Source organism: Lactuca saligna, chromosome 8 (genome assembly GCF_052625555.1).
Source record: "Lactuca saligna cultivar CGN05327 chromosome 8, ASM5262555v1, whole genome shotgun sequence".
Taxonomy (NCBI): domain Eukaryota; kingdom Viridiplantae; phylum Streptophyta; class Magnoliopsida; order Asterales; family Asteraceae; genus Lactuca; species Lactuca saligna.
Genome location: NC_136424.1, coordinates 284,337,550 through 284,344,955, shown reverse-complemented (window position 1 = coordinate 284,344,955; position 7,406 = coordinate 284,337,550). Strand labels below are relative to the sequence as shown.

Sequence of the window (7,406 nt, the reverse complement as noted above, 5' to 3'; positions counted from 1 at the left end):
TGATAGTCTCGTTGCATGGTTTTCGGTATTGTATTCTTTGGTTTTGAGGGTTACGAGCTTAGTGTTAGAAATTTCATTGAGGCATAATAGTTGGTGGTGGATTTTCTTGACGGTGGTGTTTAAGGTTCTTGACACCTACTACTTGGTTTGAAGCGTCGATAAAACGTATCTAGCCGACTATGCTTCCCTGTACCGAGCCACTCTCTTAATAGAGCTCCAGTCGACACCTCCTGTAGAGTTTTTCAAGGTAATCTTTTTATATTGATTTCAATATATACCGGTTTGGTCTCCTTTTTTTTTTTTTTTTTTTTTTTTTTTTTTTTTTTTTAGAAAATGCGTTGGGTGAGTAATTTCGACCTCAAATCAAAGGTAAAATATTAGGGCTTTTTGTTATGTTTGTTTCGTTTGCTGGACTATGGCTCAAAGTTCACAAAAATTTGATATGATGTGTGTGTTCTAACAATTTCTATTCTTCAAATAAATATTGAGTTGAATCGATTCCACTCCCATGTATACCATCCTCCATCCAACTCTTTTTATTGGTTGAGTTTGAAATAGAAAAGCATGCGAGGAACAATCTAACTAACCTGTTTTAGGGTTTATTTAAGTTGAATGTTTTTTATAAAAATTAGGCGTTCCATGTTCAAGATTTGTCTCTTAACATCTCCATTTCCTTGTCCACATGTATTTGGGGCAGCTGACCTTGCTGGGCATACTCCGTGACTTTCCTCTTCTTCAAAGCATTGATTTTAGAGGTAATTGTTTTGGTGTTTACATTTAATCTTCTCTTATTTGCTTTTGTTTCCCTTACGCTGCCTCAAACCTTCTCTTTGAGGTCAATTTCTAATCGACATGACATTCATATATGATACCGTAGGTTTTCATTTAGTTTTTTTTTATTTTTATTTTTTCATTTGTGGATTTTGTTGTGGGTTTTTTTTGGTTTAGACTTGGTAATTAGTGTTTGGGTGATGGATATTTAGATAGAATGAAGTGGAAAGGGTTTTGTTTTATAGTATGACCGATTTCAGTTGAAAGTTATAGTTGAATTATGGTTTTTTTTTCCTAAACAAAGCAAGAATCAGGAAAAAAATTGGTCCCTTTTTTGGTTAACTGTTGAGATTCTTAATTGTCTATAATCGTTCTGTTGTTTCAACCTGTGGAAATGAAGCTTGTACTATGGAATCCTTCGTCTGCCCCTGTCTAGGAGATAATCAAGACTTTAAAGAATCCGATTTGTGTTTCAACCTGTTGAAATGAAGCTTGTACTTTGAAATTGTCATTTTTGCCCTTTTAACATCCATCAAAGGGTAACTTTCATGCTAACACTATGGGGACAAAGAAGAATATAATGCTCCAGGTTACACTTATACAAAAATGACATACAACAAGAGATGGGTCAAGGAATATATATTGTAACATGGCTCATGGACCTTAAATTTATTCATAGGTTACAAAGATTTTTGTCATTTAAAAAAAAATACAATTATTAGTTATGTACTTTTTTTATTGATGTGGGATTTCCTTTACATGGCGGGAAATCTGAATTGTGGCATGTGTCCTGCCTCTGAAGTCGTTTTTCATGTAATTTTAGAAGCCATTTGACATTAACCCCAATCTTTTTTTGGGAAAATTTACAAAAGGAAAAAAAAAACCTTCATTTCATTTCATTGAAGACTGAAGAGCAAAGATAATCTTGCAACTTGAGTACATGGAAGTACCAATAGCTTATTGGCATAGGTATCATTACTCACCATTGCAAATGGTGGGAAATTCCTCAATACCTAAGTCGATGTTTATCTTGTGACATCATTAGCCCCAATCATTTTTTTGGGAAAATTTACCAAAATGTGACATGCTTTATTGAATATCGAGTGTTAGATATGGCTCAAATTAGGAGTATATACTTTTAAATTAGACCCATGGTATGTACCATACAATTTGGATGGACAATATGGTAGATTTTTTGACTTAATTACCAAAACGTACAACTTTAAACATAAAAAAGTTTCAATGTTTAACCACCTTCTTGGTGTTCTTCCCTCTTTATGTAGTGTGCCGCTTCAAGGAAAAGAACATTATCTATGCCTTCATTTGCTTCACAGATGTTTGGTGATAAAACACGTAGTAAATACAAGAGGAAATGATATTAACAGATAGGTAAGCGCTTACGTAGCCGACTGATTTAAAAACCAAATGTTTTTTTAGTTTTACATGCATAGCAGAAAATACAAGATTTACTGCTAAAATGGCATACAATTTAATATGTTATCTCCATGTTTGACAGAAGTGTTTATAAAGCTCATAGAAAACCTAACCTACTACAAACAAGGGTTCTTATTCACAAATGTGGTTCTCATATGAAAAGTAAGTTATCATTGATTAATTAAGTTTTATCTTTTCATTTAATTAGAATCATTTTCATATTAATTAGTATTCACTTTTTTTATTCTCCCACTCAATGAACTTGGTTCATTACTATATCATATATATAATTATAAAAAATATACTTATAATTATTTTAAGATATTTTTACTAATAAAACAATTTAAAGTTAATTATAAGCACTTTTAAATGGTTTGTCGGTTTTCTTTTTTCGATATTTTCTTTCATTTGGATAATTTGATGATGACTAACCAAGAAAAAAATAATTTTATAATTAATTTGCCATGTTCTATCTATGCAGTGGTTGAAGTTTCATATTGATTATTAGGATTGGGAAGTAAGATGAGTAGCTTTGAACTGCACTTTTATTATGCTTGGTTCCTGTCATTCAATGCATATCTTGTGCAATGTTTGTTTTTACCTCAATTATGAAAATGGTATCGTGTAATATCATATTAAAAATGACTATTATTTATTTATTTGTAAATACGTATGTAATATGTACTCTACATAAATGACCATCTAGACGAGTTCATTACATCTAAAATTTGTGTTTTCGGATCAAAATCTGCTTAGAACAAAGAAAATAACCACAAAAATTTGGCATCATCTTGTTTTGTGGTAACCATTGATAAATTAAAAAGTAGATGCAAAAAGAAAATGAAGTTTACTTCAATGCAAAACCATGCATTTCACTTCATTTTTTTAATTTCCAATATTACCCTTTGTGGGCCGTGCTCTTTTTGAATTCACTAGTATATATATAGGAGGGTTATAGAGAAAAAAAAATTGAGAATAGGGGAATCATTCTCAGCCACTCATTTATTTTTGCCGCACCAAGCCTCTGTCGTACTAGTAGAAATAGGAAATGAATAGATATGTGTTTTCCAACAAAACATATTTTTTAAATTATGTTAATCATTACCTTAATATATACAAAATATAGTTTTTTTCGTTTTTTTTTATATATATTTTTTTATTATTATTTTTTTAAAATTTTTAAAAAGCTATTTTTATCGAAAAATAATTTTAAATATATCAAAAATCATGATTTTTTTATTCTCTACAAATAGACATCCATATTAATATAGTTTTAAGATAAAATAAAAAATTTATTTTTTTTATTTTTTCAGTTATCGTAATTCATAAGTGAAAAAAAATGCATCAGGTTTTATTACAGTATATTCGTTATTCACTTATGACTAAAAAGTATATATATATATATATATATATATATATATATATATATATATATATATATATATATATATATATATATATATATACAATTTAAGTATCATTCATATATGAATATATCATATAATAAATATTGTATATTCATATTTAAATATTAGATGATGCATTCACTTTTGAATATTAACATAGTATATTCACTTTTGAATATTAGATGGTGTAACAACGTGAATTTTCAAAACAATTTATCATTTTTCATATAACATAAAAATCATTCAATATTCTCAAATTCTCAAGTTTAGCAAATGTCATCATGATAAAAACATATCCCAAAATCATATATAACATCCGGATTCCTAGGTATATTATTTTATTCATTTATTTTGGAGTTTGTGGATGGACTCGGTGAGTTGGTGCCTAGACTCGCCGAGTAGGGTCGCGGATTCTCATACGAGTTCATGACTAGACTCGGCAAGTCCATGAGTGGACTCGGCGAGTCCACGCTGTTTAATGAAACCCTAATTTCCAGGGTTTGGGACCTATTTAAAGGCCCTTAGGGCCGTCATTTGCGGCTACCAAACCTTAGAGAGAAACCCTAACAGAGCTAGAGCGATTGTGAGAGGAAAAGGGCCATTTCTTGATATTTGTGGTTGATTCTTGCAATAAAGAGGTGTTTCCAACTTAGAGGAGACCAAGTAGGTGGTGCATCTGTGGATTTCGAGCTAAAGACTTCATCTTTGAGGTATTATATCGCCCTGTATGTGTTGTGTTGAAGGAATCCATAGATGTAGAGTTTTCATGTCCTTTAATGGAAGAAATTGTGAGAACATGGCCCTTTCCTCTGAATCCCATAATAATTTCCTATTTCACTCAATGCGCAACTTCAGTGCATCCAAACACTCAATTGGAATACAAGGAAGGCGCTAACTCTTCAGAACACACTGATGATCCTCCGAAACCCTTTCCACTACTGCTTAAAATCCAAGCAAGAATACACATCCCAACCCGGGAGTTGGCTACTCAACAATCTTCTACCCATATTCAACCCAGAAGTTCTCAACTGCCCATACCATCATTACGAGTCTTCCGCTTGAAACGACTCTGACCACCACCAGATTCCTGACCATTGACCACCCGCCGTGGAGACACCCATCCTTTTCTCAAACATATACCACATGCATTATCTCGCCCTGCACCTTTCCTTGATCACCAATGACCCTGATCTCATGAATTCAAGCCGTAGGTTTCTGTATCCAACCCCTAACCGCTCTTGCACAAATCTCTGGTTCTCTCGATAAACCACCTGGTTCTCCCCCACTTAGGGTTCGAACCATCACTATCTGACACATCAACAATCTGACAAACTATTTTCACCATCAATAACGCACCTGCCCCTGGAAAGTACTACGCAACGCCCGATAATCCCCTTTAAGGAAATCAATCGATCTCATATACTCTGAACCTCAGATGAAATCCTCAAGAACTTCTCTTCAGGACTGCCTCTAGTCGTTCTAAGTCTCGTACCAATCCAAAACCAAACAACTCAACTGTCTAATAACATCACTGACTCATAGATTGGACCACGAAATCATCATACCCCCCCACCTCGACTCATCAACCGACGTTCCATCACATGGATCTTCCCAAGAATATGGACCCACTCCCATATTCAATACCCAATATAGATAGAAAAACCACTGCACTGATAAACTCGACTGGACTCCCCACTGATACCTCTACAATACGCCCTACTATACTCAAATAGGTGTAACGTGGTCCTCGACTATCTCAGTCCCAACTGACTATCTGCTCATAGAAAATTACTGCCTCGCGGCACACATGCTACCTGATACTCTGATGGAAAATCATCCTCAATGACAACCTGCAGGGTTTACCCCTAAACCCAAAACTTAAACATCATGCCTCTCATGTTTCATACACGAACATAAATAGCACCACCCAGGTCATAGAAGGTGACATCTCCTATATCGACTGATTGCTCAACTCAGACCGAAATTCTCCCCTCCCTCTGGCTCCTTACCAAAATACTCTGAAAGGCTCTCGACCTCCCTCTCAAGGGACGTCTCTTCGAACTCAATCATGGACCACTGGCCTAAAGCCCATAGCGTCCAATCTCTACCTCATCAATCATGACCGGATAACCGAAGAACCACGAGCATCATTCACTAAGAACCATGGTACTCATCCCATGACATCTCTTCTCAATATGCTCCGGTGTATGGTACACGAACCATAGCATCACTCCTCCATCTGCTCCGATGTATGGTACTTGAACCATAACATCACTCCTCCATCCGCTCCGATGTATGGTACTCGAACCATAACTTCACTCCTCGATCCGCTCCGATGTATGGTACTCGAACCATAACATCACTCCTCAATCCGCTCCGATGTATGGTACTCGAACCATAACATCATTCCTTAATCCGCTCCGATGCATGGTATTCGAACCATAACATCACTCCTCCATCTGCTCCGATGTATGTTACTCGAACCATAACATCACTCCTCCATCTGCTCCGATGTATGGTACTCGAACCATAACATCATTCCTCTATCTGCTCCGATGTATGGTACTCGAACCATAACATCACTCCTCCATCTGTTCCGATGTATGGTACTCGAACCATAACATTACTCCTCCATCTGCTCCGATGTATGGTACTCGAACCATAACATCACTCCTCATTCCGCTCATTAGAACCTTCAGAATACTCCCTGTATCAAGTATAGGTCCTCTGCTTTCAGTAGTACGGGACCATACTACCTGCCACATCTACCCATACTTTCCACACGGACTATCCCGGAGCTCTTAAGTAGCTGCTCGACCTTCTCGTTCACCAATTCCGTCGCGCGTGCTTGCTCCCTAGCGAAATTCTCTACTCTGCCCGCGCACTCATCTGGCTAAGGTTACTCCCTAGGTTCTTCCTAGATTCCCACACTTCTCTGCCATCAGCTGCTGAAGAGCTCCTAATGATGCCAGCCATCTACCTCCTGAATATTGTCATATTCACTTGGTAACTGACTCCCATCATCGAGAGTTCCACGAAGCATGAAGCAAGTAGCATTCGAGCATTGAAGAATATATAGGACTCACTCTGGGTGATAACTCCACTTGCTCTGCTCATCCTCGAGAGTACCACCGAACTCTGCAACTCTTCCCCTCGCGGGTTCTAACTATTCTTTCGCTAAGTACCACGGTACTCATCTAGGTATCTCCCCTAGATTACTCCTCTAATCAAATCCCCTAAAGGATTCTAACTAAATATTCTCACTCATCACATACTCAAAAGCACATCACATATAACAACAATTCCTAGGCTAAGGCATCACAAATCAGGCCAATCTAGACCTAAGATATGAAATACCTAGCCTGTCTCTAGCATGCAATAATATCTCATAAAGTGCATCATAAAGATCTCATAACACAGAAGCAATGATATTTTAGGAAATCACCGTTCGGGCTTTGGCTGATTGTACACACTGCTCTTTCTCGCTTTCTCTTTGAACTCTTATTCGCTTTAGAAAATCATTTCTTTGAAAACTTTTCTTACTTCCTCAGTTTGAGTCCAGATTTACCCGAAGGTGCATCCGAATCCCTCAAACCAAGGCTCTGATACCAACTTGTAACACCGTAAATTTTCAACACAATTTTTCATTTAAATATAATGGTTTAATTCTTAAAAAACACTTTTCTTAAAATCTCATTCATAATCAAATTACAAAACATAAGTCCATTTTCACTTGCATAATAAACTAGGATCCTCAAAACATGACTCTTTCTCTAGTGTGTACAATCAAGCTGG

General features: G+C 36.0%; 1 long non-coding RNA gene across 2 annotated transcripts; it reads left to right on the top strand.

The window, feature by feature from the left end:
- The first annotated feature begins 381 nt into the window (after window positions 1-381).
- On the top strand, window positions 382-2,932 carry LOC145008284 (uncharacterized). 2 transcript variants are annotated; one of them, XR_013663338.1, is made up of 5 exons: window positions 382-510; window positions 698-755; window positions 2,055-2,160; window positions 2,291-2,367; window positions 2,687-2,932. It is a non-coding gene; the product is annotated as an uncharacterized LOC145008284 (long non-coding RNA). The 2 variants fall into 2 exon arrangements; XR_013663337.1 differs by having other exon boundaries at window positions 2,288-2,367.
- The last annotated feature ends 4,474 nt before the right edge of the window (window positions 2,933-7,406 follow it).